The sequence below is a fragment of the Magnolia sinica genome, chromosome 11 (genome assembly GCF_029962835.1).
Source record: "Magnolia sinica isolate HGM2019 chromosome 11, MsV1, whole genome shotgun sequence".
Lineage (NCBI taxonomy): Eukaryota > Viridiplantae > Streptophyta > Magnoliopsida > Magnoliales > Magnoliaceae > Magnolia > Magnolia sinica.
Genome location: NC_080583.1, coordinates 45,797,658 through 45,815,988, shown reverse-complemented (window position 1 = coordinate 45,815,988; position 18,331 = coordinate 45,797,658). Strand labels below are relative to the sequence as shown.

The following is an 18,331-nucleotide window of genomic DNA, read 5'->3' as shown; positions in this document are numbered from 1 at the left end:
GAGCGATGAAGCCTTAAACGAGTGTAGCTCTTAGAAGTCAAAGTCCTAGCAGTCCCGTTCTCCTAGAAGTCAACTGGGCCTAGAAGTCAACAGTCGACGAATTCTCTCTAAACCGCTTTCACTAGCCCTAACCATTGAAAGGCTGGACTTGCTTACGCAACAGCACGAGATAAAGACTTTTAAGTCAACCTTCGCCTACCTGAAACAGCAACTGCTACCGCCTTCCACTCGAAACAGGACTTATCTTCTTTGTATCTAACCCGAACAAGAACACTTTTTCTACGACGATGGCCCTCCACCCGGGCTTAGAGGAACGAACTCTCTGATCAGCCTCCCGCAAGACAAAGTGATTTGACTTCGGTGCCTGAAAGAGTAGATTCTACGACGAGACCAAAGCCGCTAGCTACCGTGCCCGGTACTTCACTAGCTACCTTCTCTGCTCGGCTTGCTTTCTCGGTATCGAAAGTGGAAGTCGATCCCGCCAACACGAAACAGAGATTTGTTATACTAGGGACTTTCACCGCTTACCCTTACCAAAAGGAAAGAGGCTTTCATCTACGAGCCTCCCTAACTAGCTAAACTGACAAGCTTACCAAAACCACCTGAACTAGCTAAAGCCGAGACAGCTATCGCAGAAAGGAAATTCTGTTGATCAACCGCCTAGCTTACTGCCTTGACTTTATGAACTGACTTCCTGGCTCGAGTGACTGCTAAGTCTAATCCAAGCGCTTCCCGAAAGAGATACGTAGGCCCGGAATAAGGAATTTCTTCCTGATCCCCGGAACCAGAAAGAGAAAGGTTCGATGATCAAAGAAAGCCTAGTTCCATGTACCTGTAACCCGAAACCGAAAGGAGTTTTCTCAAAAAGCATGCTTCATACCTTCCACTGAGAGGGGCTCGCTTACTGCCTTGACTTACTGAACTTACCGCCTTCCCGTAACTCGCTACAAGAAGAGTTTCCCTTGAGGAGAGATTTCTCTTTGATCGACCAAGCCGAAAGACAGATCTCATCACAGCACTTGCTTTCCCTAAACTATCTAAACTGACGAGCGAAACTGAAAGAGGGAATTCTCTGATCCGATAGCACTGGACTTGCTTAACGCACTAGCTTTGAGTTCCGACTTAAAAGCTCTATGAAGTTCAAAACCAAAAGACAAAGCGCATCGCTCTCACTACGGTTGAAGTTATTCGCCTTTTATAAACGAGTTAAGTGTACTAATAGACTTGCTTACCGTAACCGCAAAGAAGGAGTTGACTAAGTCGACTACCGGAACTGGAGATGTATTCTCTGATCCACCTGCCCTAGCGAACTGACCGGAAAGCCAGGAAAGATTCTCTAAGCCAAGCCGACAGCAACGGAAAGAGGGACGTCGACTCGCTTACCGAAAGAGATAAATCAATCAATCAAGACGCTACCTCATCGCACCCTTATATTAGCATTCATACGAGATATTATAAGCCTATGATGCATCGTTGATAAGACCCTCCTCCGAATCATAAATAAAGTAGTACATTTCTCGTTCGTCTCGTGCCAATTCCTAACAAATCTCTGCGGACCGTCGAATGTTATTGTCAGTCAAATTGGCTCTGGAGCCTATTGTTCTGCTACTCCTCATGGCTGGCTTGAAGAACCTCCGAACATTGTCCACCTAGCCTCTTTTGTGCTTCTACGCACGATTACGTGTTTTCCCAAGGCCGGGTCCTGGTCATCCGTTCATCACGACGTCTCTCTGACGCTCATGCCTAGGAACCCACATGTGTTGCTCGGTCCGCATTCCTATTCAGTTCCCTTACAAGTAGGACTGCCCTCTTTCTTTAGATCTCTTAACAAATAAAGAATGCTCAGATGAACTACTATCTAATGTTAGTAGTGCTGAGCTGAACTTATCAAACCAGGATCTAGGAGCCTGTTTCAAGCCATAGATGGCCTTCATGAGACGGCAAACCAGATTAGAGTTGGCAGAGGAAGTCAAACCTGGAGGTGGCTGCATATAGACTTCTTCAGATAGATCTCCGTGAAGAAAGGCGTTTTTTACGTCTAGTTGATATAAAGGCCAATGCCTTGCTGGAGCAATGGCAACAAGGAGACGAACCGTGGTCATCTTAGCAACAGGGCTGAACGTCTCCTCATAATCCTGCCCATATTCGTCGAGTGAACCCCTTAGCCACTAAGCGAGCACCGGATCCATCAGATTTGAATTTGATCTTATAGATCCGAGCGAGTGACTAAGCGAGACTCCATCCGAAGATTCTGACAGCATCCATATCTTTGACGAATGAGGTCAGCATCTTACTCCGCTACGAATCTCAAACTCTCTTTACTCCGCGAGACTCTGATCTCAAAATCCAAGAATCCGCGAGTGGTAACGAGCAGCGAGTGATAGCGAGCCGAGTGTTCTACTCGAACTTCGCCATATCTATCGCACACCCCCACCAGCGAGCGATACACGCGAAGAAAGAGGTCAGCCCCCCGCCTTCTCAAAATCACTGAGGCTGTTCCAGCGAGCAGCCCATTCATTCCTTCTCCCTCCCCGGGCGTAGCGCTCATCAGACGTGTGGCAGCCGCGATCCCATGAAACGACCAACTCCTTCTATTCATTCTTAGCCAACGACCTGTACGAGAATTCTATAGGTTGGGTTGGTTCTATAAGGAGGAAGATCATTATGATCGTTCCTTTCCGAACCTATCCACTTTTCCGTATCTCAACAAACCATGATAGAAGAGATTTCCCTATGACCAAAAACAGCCTGTTGTATTCAACTAAACAGCTGTTGTTATAGTCGTATGGGAAGAATCAAATAAAGAGTAGTACTTTTTGATTATTTAGGTTTAGGATCAGAGAAAGCATTCAAAAAGACAGTTGTTCCCGGCGTTGGTTGTTACCGGGATTGATCTGATCGTTTCTGATAAGAGGGTCGCCTAATAAGTCGATTACTGTACTGGGGACCGGTTGGGCCAGGAAGTCAAAGTCATGGGATTGGTTCGTTCTCCAGAAGACGTAATGAAACACTCGTCCCACCCACTACGTAGTGATGCCTCTACCTGATCTGAAGCCATGGGATGAACTCAATTGAAAGACTTGTTCTTGCTTACTCATTGCCCCGACTAATCAAGAAAAATGACGTTCCAGAGGCATCTTCCATTCATATACATTTGGGTCTTTCTGCACCATATTTAGATCTGCCCCTTCTTCGATTCGAAATTCCTATGACTCCTCTAATACGATGGGATTTCACACCTGGTGAATCTTTCACTCTACCTCCTTTGATTAACACCATATGATGTTCCTGCGAATTATGACCTTCACCCAGAATGTGGGCAAATATATCACGTCGATTGCTCAACCGTACTTTGGTTATCTTACATGGAGCTGAATTAGGTTTTTTCGGTGTTCTCGTCGAAACATGCAGGCATACTCCTAGCTTCTGGGGACACTGATCCGAAGCTCAAGTACGGTTCGTGCGCCATTTTTCTTCTCTACTATGTAACGCCCTGAAAATTGGGGGTCGAGTATAACTCAGCTCCCGAGTTCCAAAACATCACTTATGCAACATGTTTAATGATGGTTGTATGTTGCCTGTATTAGTGCATGAAACATGAAGTAGATTAAGCCAATTCAGTAAAACATAATCCGGGGACAGTTGTAATATGCAAGCGGAAGATTGAAATGAACATATAAACTAGTGTAAGTCCCTAAAGGATGTATGCAGTGCCAGGTTAATATTTACAAGTGTTTGTCTCAAAATACAAGTATCAAAATGAAATAAACCACGACAATAATAATCCTGAATCCTCGTAGCTCAGGACACGGCTCACATGAATCCGCCTGAGAACTGCATAAAGGAAAACGCCTCCTTATCATCCTCATACTCCTGCTCTGCCTCGTGGGTCACATCAACATCTGCATCTAAGATAGTCTAGTTGGTGTTTAAACATCGTCCCAGAATGTGGGAGTGAGTGATCAACTCAGTGGAACTATATAGCAAAGGTTAACATGTTATCTATTCAATCAAGCAGTAATGATAAAGCAGTACAATCAAACAAGTCCTAATTACTCTTGTTAATGCAAGGATGTATGAAGAAATGATGCATGCCCTCGCCTGCACTCCCTCAGCATCTTCATCTTATGGTACGAATGACAACCTCCCACAGTGCTCTACAATGCCAAGGCACATGCAATGCAGTCCATGAACATGATTAACAAGTTCTTATTAGTCCTTTTCATATAGTAGGATTGAGAAGCTAAGGTACCACCCTTTATATCATTTGCCCAACATTGATCCATCTAGGGTCGTCAATCCTAGTTAATCACATATGATAGGCAAGTTCAGGTCACTACTACCAACGCCCTACCAACTGGCAGTCTATTTTCGAAGGCGTGTCACCAACCCGACTGGGGACCATAGCCAGGCTACGCCGAGGTAGGCCTGCTCATACTCGAGGTCACTCCACTGATGCCCTACCAACTGGCAGTCTATTTTCGAAGGCTCGTCACCAACCCGACTGGGGACCACAGCTAGGCTGCACCAGTGTAGGCCGACAACTCGAATACAGTGTCCCATACCACCGTATTCGGTTCACGAATGTAAGTTGCTCACTGGTCACTACGGGGAGGCTCGTTGCCCCACCGTAGGTCGATGGCTCGACCACGGTGTCCCATACCACCATGCCTAACTCACGAGTCTTAGCGGATCGTGGTATTAAGTTAAATGGGCATTTCACTAGTAAGTTTGGTACCTCAGATTCAAGCAGTAGCATCCAAACATGGTGAACATCCACCGGGACAATCGGGTTACTTGACGAGCTCGACTAGCATGAGCACACATTGAGTTGAACAACATGAAGTGCGCAAACACTTAGTGTGGCCAAACCACTGCCAACAACCCTAATACGACTCGGGTTCGTCAAACATGTCCTACATGATGAAAACAACCTCAGCCACGAACTCAAGGCTTGTTACCGATTGCCTGGACTATTTCATAGTCCCAAACACATTCAATTATAACAGATATTCATATCAGCAATTCAGAACAGTAATGGATCAACAATTCCAATCATACAAGCATGTGAGCATTTGATTGATTTCAACTTAACATGAATTCACACATAAGTAGCGTCTAAGTTAAGCAGACAAAGAATGTAAATTGCATGGAGGAAATCATACACATCATTAAGATAGTTGAGAATCTCTTCTCAACGCCCATAAAAAGTACAATATCATACACACTTATTCATTTAGACATTTCTACAAACACTTAGACTACATATTCCAACATACATGACGTATGATGGTGATAGTACACATTAAGACAAATCCTTTTGCCAAGGAGTTGATACACATACAACTAGCACAAACACATGACAATTAATCATGGAAAACACATGCTCATATTTCATACATATACGATACTTTCTACATATACATGGAATACACAAATCTCAATATAGTTCATATATATCATAAACGCAATACAAACATCGTATTTGGCATGTGAAATTGCACCCATAATGATAATAAACCATTAACCTATATTGAAAGCCTTGAAAACCATAACCTATACGAATATAGTCCGCACCTTACGCCGGTAGACACATAACGAACTCAATTCGTCTGTTAATACATCGTTTACGACACAACGACAACCTACAGTACGAAATAGGTTAGCTATTTCATCTATTACACTATTTGAATCCCTAGAACGGATTAGGGTTAGGATTTCTTACCCAAGTACGGAGTTGGAATCATCAGATTAGCAACACAGATGTGGTAGCCAAGCCCGTGGAGCGATGGGATGGAATCCCAGGAACTCTCTCCCACTCTCTCTCTCACTTCCTCTCTCTTTCCTTTTCTCTTTGCTCTCTTCTCTCTCCTAGGTTTTCTAAATTCATATGGAATGAGAGAGTGAGGGTTTAAGACCCTTATATAGGCCCAAAACTAACGAAAGTAGCCCCAAGGCCATGGATACTTAGGTTATAATCAAATTGGGCTTATTCCGATCCAACGGAGCATTTTTGGAGGTCCTTTTGTTGAATGCGATTGGACTTAAGCTCACAGATATTGTATCTTGATCAAGTTAAGTTTTCAGTCCGATCGGGTTTCCAGATCACTCATGGCGGAGCAATCTCAATTCAACGGTCACCGAAACTCAATCAGGGTCACAAGTACACGGACATGTGAGGGACATTTCTCCTGATCTGAGGGTGTATTTGGGTCAGATTCTGATGGTCTGAATCCTTATATTTGGTCTGCAAGCGACACAACTCAGATTACTTAAATTTGAATTTTATCTCAAATAGTTTCACGTTTCTCACACTCTTCGCTCTGGGCTCAAGATGTGCATTTCTAGACACAGTTTGGACTTAATTTCTAAGGGGATTGTCAAGTCCAGTAATGCGGTCATAACTATATAGTTTCGGGGTAATCAGACTTTCGACGTGCGGTCCTGGTCCGATATGGAGTTTCAAGATGCTCCCGAAAGCAAACGGGTTTAAGGATGGATTCTAGATTTCAGGGTAATGTAGCGTCAATGATTCTGCACGCTTTGGGTCTTGTAGATCAAATTTAAAGTGATTAGTGCTAATTTTATAAGCACTCTAGTTTAGCACCTGCTAATATTAACCTAATTTCTAAAGGATTTGGTCCTAAGTGGTTTCTGTTTGAGGTAGTTCTCGGGTTTCTGTATGGATTTTTTTCCGGGATGTTACAATCTACCCCCCTTAAAGAACAATTTCGTCCCTGAAATTGCCTAAGGGTAATAAATACATTAGCCTAGCTCATATTGGTCTACCCCCCTTAAAAGTTTCTACCTTTGAAGTTTAAAAACAAATGTCTAATTCATTAGTATTGTGCTAAGTGTTTGATGATAAAGTCTACTTAAGGGTGGTATAATTTACTCTTTATGATTGAGCTAATACAGAAGGACAACTGTGGTAGGCTCAAATCCGATACGTCGATTGTGTGCCTGACCAGGGTAGACAATGTTGTATCCCTTCCTAATCCTGAAGGATCCAGGTCTTCTGCTCGGTCAAAGCAGTGAGTCCTTGGTATTCACCTAGGATTGAGAATTGAGTTAAGCCACGAACGCCTCGTAGGGATATGGTTCTGAAATTTTGAAATTTGCTCATCCTAAGTATTTAAGGGGTATTATAATTTATTAGGAGGTTTAAGCCTTATGTTTATAAGGTTGTCCTTCGGGTCCTATTCAACGAGTGTTCTTATTCAACTTATGTTTAACTTGGTGGATAATAAGTTCTTCCATGGTGCTTATAGTTAGAAGACTAGGCTAGAAGGGTTTTCAACCTCCTAAAATTATATTCGCATGTCACCATTTTAATCATACGACTAGGGGGTTAAGGGCAGTTGCACTTTGGTTTTCTTAACTTTGGAAGGAAGGAAGAGTCCGGAGTTCTAAAATATCTTAGAAGTTTGGAATGTTAGCGCCATAAGGCTGTGGGATAGGAAAGAAGAGGGACATGTCCTCGACGTGGTATAAACCTTGAATCTACAAGGGAACACGAAACTTATAATCCTTTACTATGGTCCACCTCCAAAATGAGCTTATGGAGTATTAAACTATAAAACCCAATACTACCTGAGGGTCCTAATTTAATTGTACCAAAAATGATAAAAAAAACATATATATTTTTATGTATAATCAAATTTAATCACAGGATAATTCCTAGTATGACAATAAATAATTCTTAAATAAACATCGAATACTAAACTAAGGTATGACTAGTCTATTGGTAACTCGAAGTTGGAGATTTTGTTTATATATAAATATTTGTCAACCCTTCCTTATTTATTACCTGTAGTTACCATATTATTTTTTTAATCCATCATTAGGCCTATTCTTTTATATGAATTGGTTTAATACTTAGATCTTAGTTGCTTTCCTTCGACGACTTCGTTATTGACCTACCAAGGAAGATGCAACTCCTATCTAGTGACCTAACTTTAAGTATAACCTAGATTAGTTTCCTTCGACCTCGTGCCAGTGGCTATTAGCCCACCAAGCACCCATCACGCTTATGAGCAGGTAGACTATCAGGTCAATGCGCACCTTTTCTGTTTCCTAAGTTTATCGAGCAAACCTTACAGAGTTTGGTAATGTCAGAGAAGATCCCTGTCGCAGTAAAGACTCTCAACGCACTCATAGGGGTAGTGTTCAACCCCTAAACACATGACTATAGAGCATGACACTCTCAAAATAGTGGACCCAGTGTCTACTAATAGGAAAACAGGTGTACCTTGAATGTGGGCAGTGACCCCAAAGGTCCAAGGTGTTGCAGTTGCTGACTTAGATGTTTCAGTTACAAGTGCATGCACACGAGCTTGTTGAGGATGATTTGGTTGCGCTGCCACAGGTTGTTGAGGTGGCCTATTTTGAGGTACATGCGATCGGTAATATGGCTACGCTGGTGGTACAGATCGTAGAGGTGGAGTCGTTATACCATGTGGTGGCTGACAGGCGATCTTCTGAGGTGGCGTGATACCATTGTCTTTCATCTTGGTAAAACAGAAAGGGTCAGTATGTCCCCCTTTGTTGCAATATGTACACCAACATTTCGTTCGACTTTGTTGGGTCGACGGAGCCACGAGCCTAGTAGGCGAGTCTACATGTAGCCTCTTACCTAGGACTGGCCGATGCTGCAATTCAGGACAAGGCCTCAGGCCCATTGGGTTGCTTGTCCGGGAAACTCCGTCGCTATGTTGTTCAGCTAGTAGAGACAAGTTGACTAGCTCGACGTAATTGAGAATGTTAGTGCAACTCATTCGAGCGCGGATATCGGGCCGCAGCCCATCTAAAAAATGTCGCATTTTCATCGGTTCGTCAGCTAGGATCAAAGGAGCATGTCTGGCCAGCTCCATGAATCTGTTCTCATATTCTGACACGGTTATCCCTCCCTGTCGAAGGCGTAGAAACTCACCCTCCTTTTCATCACGTATGTCAGGGGAAAGTACTTCTCATGGAAGCGTGTCTTAAAAGCATGCCACGTCCACACATGTCCTGTAGAAATTGTTCGTAGGATGCTGTCCCACCATAAATCAGCCTCCTTCTCGAACATATAGGTGGCTAGCTCAACTTACTCTACCTCATTGCAGTGTAACAGCTTCAACATCTTAGAGATGCGATTTAGCCAGTAATCAGCCTCCTCGGGACCATGAGTACCCGCAAAAGTGGGAGGATGGAAACGTTGAAAGCACTCAAAAAGTCTGTTGTTATTCATGTTCCCAGCAGGGTGCGTAGGTGATGCAGGTGGAGTCGCCCCCGTCGACTGAGCAAAGATGCCAGCCATGGAAGACAAAAACTGCTACTGCTGCTGCTGCTGCATCAATAACATCATCTGCTCTAGCCTATCAGGAGGCGGAGCAGATGGAGATGCATAAGGCGTCGATGCAGATACACGATTCTGTTTAGGAACCGAAGGCGTGACTGGAGGAGCCATAGATGGTGTCATAGGAGTCGGTCCAGCAGTGGGGCCAGTAGCTGGCTGAGAATCTGGCCCAGCACCAAAATGAGACGGGCCCGACTGGGGGTCCGTCTAGCTATCGCCTAGGGGGAGACCCCGTCAAGTGACTTGCCCAAAGAGAGATGGGCCGAAGTCTTCGAGCCCTTAGGAGGCATACCCTACATTCAATAGAGGGTGCAACATGTGAGATTTAACATCCACATAATCCACCCATACAGCATTCACATCACAACTTAAGGAAAACAACATGCATCTCATTTAACAAAATTGTAGCAATACAAGAAGTGCAGCATTACATGGATCGCAACAGAGAATGCATGTGAGCTAACACAACTAAGGCTTCAAACTCTAAAACAACTACCAAACTACTACGCCTATAACGGCTACACATAATAACAAGCAACAAAACAGGGCAAAGGACGACTACATCTGCGACTACTCGTCGAAATCTGGTGATGGAGGAGGGGCACCCTGATCCTGCAGCAGCACAGGATAAACTTTAAAGTGCGAGTTACTTTCTTAAACATGTGTTTCACGAGGCCCCGTAGATCGATAATATCCTATCGTAGGGTGGCCAGGCCCTCCTCAAGTCTAACTAAATGGGCTTCCCCATCAGCCCGATCAGGATTGTGCTCTCGAGTCGTAGGAGGAGGGCTCTTATCCGTATCCTGAGCCTCCTCTTCTTCCTTGTCTTGCTCTTCTTCTTCTTCTATTTTAGCTCCACCTTCTTCATTACTCTCTTCCTCTTCTCTCTTAGTCTCATCCTCACTTTCTTCAAGTAGGGCTTGTCATCATGGCTCGATATCCATCTAATTCAGAGTAGTCTTGGTGATGTAATGGATCGGTGCCGGCAATTCCACCCCAAGTCTGTAACCAAACTTGAGTGCAATCCTACATATGAGTCGGCCGAATGGGAGTGATTCAGTCCTTCTATTCGAACGTGCGATAAGGACTATCTGTCGCAAGACATACGTAGGCACACACAGCTTCTCTCCCTGTCCCACCTGATACAAGAAATCCACCATCAGCGCGTGCACTCACTGCAGTTGCTCCACCTAAGATAGACGTTGAATGTGTAGATGTGGTGAAGCAGGCGGAAGTTGTCCATCATGTTGGTCGCTAAAAGGCTTTTGTTAGGCTGTCATTCAACCAGACAACCACAAAGGAACCGTGTGCGGCAATCCCTTTCACGTACACTACTTAGATTCTTCTCACTTACATGAATCTCGCCAAGTGGCACATTTAGAAGCTGAGATATTAAAGCAACGTTGATTGTGGCCTCCCGATCTCTTCCACAAGGGATCTTGAACTGCAATGGCTCCAGCGTAGGCTCTCAAATGTGGGCATAGAAAGCTCAGACAGTGCCCACATTTGCACGGTACTTGCCTTCAAATAGCGGACCCCACCTGGCCTCTTCCAGGTGCTCGAGCAGCAAGTATTCTCTAAATAGTCGCTCATCCACATGCGCTTCAAGGACCCTACGGCCCTTGTAGACTCCATGAGATAGCTCTGCCAACAATGCCCTTCCTACGAGAGATTGGGGATCCAGATCCTGCTTCGTCTACAACTCTCGACTTGACATTGATTGATTGATTGATTGATGGGACATATTATAGAGATTCCCTCGATATTCACAACATGTGGCATTTTCTTCGGAAAGAATGCTGGCCCACATCTCCTAGCCTGGGCATCAGTTCGGTGCGGGAGTCACGACGTTGGAACCGTGGCGACAACACAATCGCTAAGGTACAAGTTTCAGGTAGAGCCGTCTTTGATATGCAGGACTTGGCTTAGGATTGCACGTAATCATCGGATACAGTGCGAAGGTTGCCAGAATTTGACCGGAAGGACCGCGGAGGCCAACAGAATGGTACGGACTAGGACACGGGTCTTACAACTTCTTCTCCAAATAAAAATTTCATCCTTAAAATTTACACAATCATCGCAAGAAAATATAACTCATAATAACAGGAATCAAGGCATCGCCATATAAAATCGAAGACAGCATACAAGATACAATATATGATCAATCATCAAAGAGATGGGGATAACACTCTCAAATCTCAGCCTCGCGCTCCCAAGACGCCTCATCAACAGAATGGTGACCCCATTGAACCTTCACCAAAGGGATGACCTTGGTTCGAAGGACCTGCTCCTTCCGATCAAGGATACGAACTAGCTACTCAATGTACGAAGCATCCTCACGAACCTCCAACGACTGTCAATCGATAACAGGAACTATGTTTGACCCACACTTCCTCAACATAGAGAAATGGAAGACGTTGTGGATGCCACACAACTGAGATGGTAAGGCAAGCCGATAGGCCACAGCACCAATGCGCTGAGTGATCTCGAAAGGTCCTATGAATCTGGGGGCAAGCTTGCCCTTCGCTCCAAATCAAACTACGCCCTTCATGGGCGAGACCTTGAGATACACATGGTCCCCTACATCAAACTCCAAGGGATGATGCCGGCGATCAGCAAAACTCTTCTGCCGGCTTTGAGCTGTGTGCATCCTCTGCCTGATGATATAGATAACCTTTGACGTCTCCTGCACAAGCTCGGGACCTAGGAGACCCTGCTCTCCAACCTCGGTCTAACAACTCAGAGATCTGCATTGTCTGCCATACAATGCCTCAAAAGGAGCCATGCCAATGGTCACCTAATAGCTGTTGTTGTATGCAAACTCAACCAATCGCAGATGCTCATCTCAGCTACCCCCGAAGTCAATCACGTAGGCCTGAAGCATATCCTCAAGGATCTGGTTGACCCTCTCGGTTTGGTCATCGGTCTGTGGGTGATACACCGTGCTGAGCTGCAAATCAGTGCCCATTGCTCTCTGAAAGCTCCTCCAAAACTGAGACGTAAACTCGAGTCTCGGTCAGAAATGATCGAGACTTGAACACCGTGCAGTCTCACAATCTTCTCCATGAATAACCTCGCAAGCCGGTCCAAAGGCCAAGTCACATGAATCACAAGGAAATGTGTCGACTTCGTCAGACGATCCACGACAACCAAGATGGCGTCATGACCGCGCTGAGTCCTTGGCAAACCCTTGATAAAATCGGTAAATACGTAGTCCCACTTCCACGTCAGGACACTCAACGGCTGCAATAGACCAGGGGGTCTCTGATGATCTGCCTTGACACGCTGACATGTGTCACACTTGGCCACAAAACTAGCGATCTGGCACTTCATCCCTGCCCAAAAATATTGTCGCCTCATATCACGGTACATCTTCGTAAAGTAAGGTGGATAGAAAATCACGATCGATGTGCCTTAGTCATAAGATCTCTGCGCAACTTAGGAATATCTGAGACACACAATCGGCCTCTGAAGCGAAGTCCACCATCAGCACCAATCTTCCAACCTGTCTGACTCTTAGATGCCACCTCTGCTCAATAATCCTGTAATGACTCGTCTACCTGCTGAATCTTGATTACCCTTGCAATAAGAGAGGGTTGAATCGACAGGCTCAATAGCTGGATGATAGAAGACTGCAGACCAAAATTGAAGTCATACTTTCCTATATCCTCGAGTACCCTCCACTCCTAAATCATCATATGTCCCACCAGGCCTCGTGGCTGGCTGCTAAGGGCATTCGCCACCACATTCGCCTTGCTTGGGTGGTACTGGAGGTCAAAATCATAGTCCTTCAGAAGCTCCATCCAGTGTCACTGCCTCATGTTCAGCTCGGACTGAGAAAATAGATACTTTAAGCTCTTGTGGTCAGAGAAGAGCTCAAACCTGACCCCATAGAGATAGTGTCTCCATACCTTCAGTGCGAAGACGACTGCTGCCAGCTCTAAGTCATGCGTGGGGTAGTTCAGCTCATGGACCTTGAGCTATGAGATGTGAAGGCTACAGGCCTGCCGTGCTGCATCAAGACAACACCTAAACCAATACGTGAGGCATCAGTAAATACAACAAATCCATCACTCCCAGAGGGAAGAGTGAGGAAAGGAGCGGACGTCAGACAGTCCTTCAGCTCCATAAATGCTCGCTCACAGGCATCACTCCAAATAAACTCTGCGCCCTTTCGAGTCAACCTGGTCAACGGGGCTGCGATACGGGAGAAGCCCTCAATGAAACGTCGATAGTATCTCCCTAAACTAAGGAAACTGCGGATCTCGGACACAGTAGTAGGCTGGCCCCACTGACGTATTGCCTCAACCTTCGAGGGGTCTACTGTGACACCCTCCCTCGTCACCACATGAGCGAGGAATCTCACCTCCTCCTGCCAGAACTCACACTTCTCCAGCTTTGCATACAGCTGATGGGCACGGAGGGTTTGCAAAGTGATCTCCAGATGCTGCATATGATCCTTACGGGTCTTCGAATATATCAGAATATCGTCGATGAAGACTACAACAAACTGATCGAGATATGGACGGAAGACCTCGTTCATCAACTGCATGAAGACTGCAGGTGCATTGGTCAGTCCAAAAGACATGACCTGAAACTCAAAATGACCGTAACGCGTCCTGAAAGCCGTCTTCGGGATGTCCTCTCGAACCCGAATCTGATGATAACTAGAACGCAGGTCAATCTTCGAAAAGAACTGTGCACCCTGCAATTGATCAAACAAGTCATCTATCCTCATGAGTGGGTACTTGTTCTTGATCATGACTCGGTTGAGCTCACGGTAATCCATGTAGAACCTCAACGAGCCATCCTTCTTCCTGACGAAGAGTATCAGCGCTTCCCACGGTGAACTGCTTGGACGAATGAATCCCAACTCAGGTAACTCATCCAACTGCCGCTGTAGCTCATGCAACTCCATCGGTGCTATACGGTATGGGGCCTTTGAGATAAGCATGGTACTGGGCACAAGATCAATCTGGAACTTAATATGATGGCGCGACAACAATCTCGAAATCTCTTGGAATACGTCGGGAAAATCACAGACCACCGGCAACTGATCGATACACAAGGCAACGGGCTCCTCAACTAGCAGGATATGAGGCAAGACAATGACTCTCCTCTAGGCTCGGCAATGAACTGGAACTGTGGCAAGCCGGGTAGAGAGAATATGACAGTCCTCGTGGAACAATCCAACATGGAGTGGTACTCGGCAAGTCAATCCATATCCAGGATGACGTCGAAATCTAACATTGGCAGCACAAATAAATCAGCGGGCAAAAAGATATCACCTACCAGAATCGGGTAAGATGAACAAAAATGGCCTAATATTGTGGTCTTCCCCAAGGGCGTCAACACAATCAACCCCTCGCGAGCTGACTCCGTCGGTAACCTAGTCGAATGACAAAAATCCTCAGATATAAATGAATGCGATGTACCGGAATCAAACAGTACATGTGCGATACATGCAGATACAGAAAGTATATCCTCAATAACTCCTCCAGATGACTGCGGATCCTGCTGAGCCACGTAGAACTTGGCCTGAGCTGGCTGGGGAGGTGCCTGTCCCCTCTGAGGTCCCTGGTGCTGTTGCTGCCTCTGTGGCGTCCTGTACTGCTGTCTCTACTGTTGATGGGGCCTCGGCGGCTGAGGTGGCTACGGTCGCTGCTGTGCTGGAGGCTGTTGCAGTGCTCTTGGCTGCTGCTGTGAAGGCCACTGTGGTGCTCTCGGCGGCTGTAGATGAGGGCGAGGGCACTCAGACAGGTGGTGCCTTGTCCCACCACATCCAAAATAAGCCCCTGTAAATGGCTGCTAGGGTGGCGCTGGAGGTGCTGTTGGGGCTGCTGGTGCTCTAGCAGGTGGGTGGCTCCTGTACCTCTATGGGTGTCGGTGCTGCTGGGAGCTACTGGAGGGGGCCTGCCTCTTTCAATTTTATCCTCTCCTCTAATATCGATCGCTCTGTGAGCTAGTCCACTCAGTCTCATAAATCTGAGCCCTCTGCACTACCACCTGAAAGGTCGGAAGGTCATGTCTAATCACACGGCCTCAAAGACCGTAATGTAAGTCATTCTCAAAACGGCGGGCCTTCCGCCCCTCATCATCAACCATATATGGTGCGAACCTCGATAACGCAACAAAATGGGCCACGTACTACGCCACGGTCATGTCCCCCTACACCAGAGTCTCGAACTCCAGTGATCTCTAACGATGAATATGGTCAGGGAAGTACTACTCCTCAAATTGGTCGATAAAGTCCTCCCATGTCCAGACATAATTAGGTCCTGCAACATGGGTAACAGAGGTCCACCAGTGCTCGACCTCGCCCTGAAAAAGAAATATGCCAACCAGACTCGCTGCTTGGTCGTACATGACATGGTATCGAAGATCTTCTTCACATCAGAGCGCCATCTCTCGGCTACAGTCGGATCTGGCTCGCCCTGAAAACACGGGGGATCGAGCTGTTAGAACTCACAAAGAAGGGCACTCACGCACTCCTACTCTGCCTGGGTTGGAGAAACAACTGGGCGTTTGCCCTACCCCTGAAGTGCAGCAGTCACAACCTGCAACATCTGCTGTAATTACGAGGCACTCACAGGCACGGTCGGATCTGCATCGGCATCAGGTGGAGGAATGTCATCCTCAGGCAGGGGAGCAGGGATCTCTGGCAGTGGAATGGGAGACGCAGGTGGTAAAGTTGGAGCCTCATGTGGTGGAGCGGGGTGCGCTCGGGTCGCTCTCCTGGGCAGCATGTCCTATAGGAAAGAACAATGATGCCAATCAACCTTGAGAATCACACGTTAGGGAACTCACTCGGAAGGTTTCGCACTCGGAACCTAACTGCCTTAAACTCATAGCAAACATGTGATGTTGTTCTCGATTATTCCTAAGTTATGCTCTGATACCAACTTCTGTCATGCCCCGAACTCAAAAATCGGGCTCACCAAATTCCCGATCATCAAATCTACCCCCGACAGCCTCCGTAGTACCCCATTCTTAGTTCCCGGCACCCATACGCCAGGTTCCGATCCTGGGATGCTACAATGAGGATTTCTAATCATCAATTTGATTTGTAATGAGCATAAACAAGCATAACTCATAAATACTAACCACAAGAACACCATTACAAAATCCACTATGATAAAAAACTTTTAAGTACAAGGCATCTGAAGGGAATACAAAATAATGTAAAAGATAGAAACTCCAAAGCTCGTCTGCATGCTCCTGCTGCTATTATGCTACGGCTGCATCCTGACGTCACCTGCACGCATCAATCGTACATAAGCTTATAGAAAGCTTAGAGGGAGGTGTAAGTGTGTGCACAGTATAAGCATGCTCAGCATAAGGTCAGAGTAATGCGGAATCATGGTGATGAGTACATGAATGCAATCAGCCGTACCAAGGCTATGCGGTGCAAGATATGAATGCTATCGGCCATAACACGGCCGTGCGATGTGAGATGCAGCTCAAGCATGCCAATCCTCATCATGTATCAATACAGTTCTCATTCTAGATAATCACCGGGGTTTAGTACAATCCAAGTGGCACTGCCGCTCTCCTAGCCGCACAATCCAAGTGAGCGTAAGAAATCACTATCCGCCTAGCCAATAGTCTGTCAATACTTATCCGACATGTCGATAGTGAACCCATTCACGAGCTGGTCAAACTCAGCCTAGTATTGCCCCTACCCTCGGGCGAGTAAGGCCACACCCCTTTCCAACAGACCACGATATAGTGGGAGACGCGGCCTCCTGGTATTCGGCCCTCGCGTGCTCATATATCCACTCGATCTTGACATTGAAGTCATCCTTTGGTACCATCAGGTTTAGAAATTTTCACCAGGGACATCTATGACACCCCGATGCTTAGTAACAATATTTTCGGTATCCAATCTAGCCACCCACGATGTCTGTGAAGGCCATGGCCCTGATGTCACAAGGGTATACAATAATATAATCACACTAATACAAGTGCATGAATCATACTGTCAGACATGCAACAATCGTGCGCGTACCGAGCGCTCATGTGGGACAACTTCGCCTGTCAGGGAGCCCATAAACGATCTGCTCGAAGGCATATGCTATGATCAGTCACTTCTCATATCAGGCAAACATATGATGTGTATGATCATGAATCATGGATCTATGCTATACATGTTATGTGGTGATGGGCTCTGATCAAAACGAAGATGGGCCTAGACAGCTTACACATTACAGGTATGGGCTTATCAAAGGGCCCTAGGGAGAGTGACAATGCGGACATTTAACCAACATCATCCTTGCAATGTGGACATCAAACCATCATTTCTCCCAAAGCATAGCCCGCTATAAAGGTCGACACATATACCATGGTGGAATCACACTACAATGGGCCTTATGTATGTCCTATTAGGCCTTAACCCATGGGCTCCAGTACATTAAATGGGCCTCATACATGGGTCTCGTATATATACATTAAGGTGGGCCTCAATGACAGGCCACAAATGCATCAACATGGGCCTTGCATACATCATAATGGGCCTCATAATATGGGCCTTATAAAAATCAAGGTGGGCCTTATATGTATCAAGGTGGGCCTCAACGGACGGCCCACAAACATACCAAGATGGGCCTTATCACATGGCCTTAAAATATTTTCCAAAATAATTGGAAGGTTTGGATGAAACACATGCACATGGTGGGGCCCACACTAATGGAGGGTGTGGATTACAATACATACTTAAGTGGGTCCCAAGTGGGACCTACCATGATGTTTATTTTACATCCATCCCATTAACAAGGTCACTCAAACCTGGGGCCCACAGTAATGTTTATTTTCCACCCAACCTGGGCCCATTGTAATGTTTATTTTCCACCCAACTTGGGCCCACTGTAATGTTTATTTTCCATACAACCTGTTGATAGGGACATGTGGGCCAGGGGGCCCACTGTAATATTTATTTTCCATCCAAATAGATAAGGGCCCACGGTGATGTTTATTTGCATCCAAACTTTTCAT

General features: G+C 45.9%; 1 pseudogene; it reads right to left on the bottom strand.

Moving 5' to 3' along the window:
- Window positions 1–1,790: 1,790 nt before the first annotated feature.
- Window positions 1,791–18,331, bottom strand: part of LOC131218099 (NADH-ubiquinone oxidoreductase chain 5-like) — a 25,267-nt pseudogene continuing 8,726 nt past the window's right edge.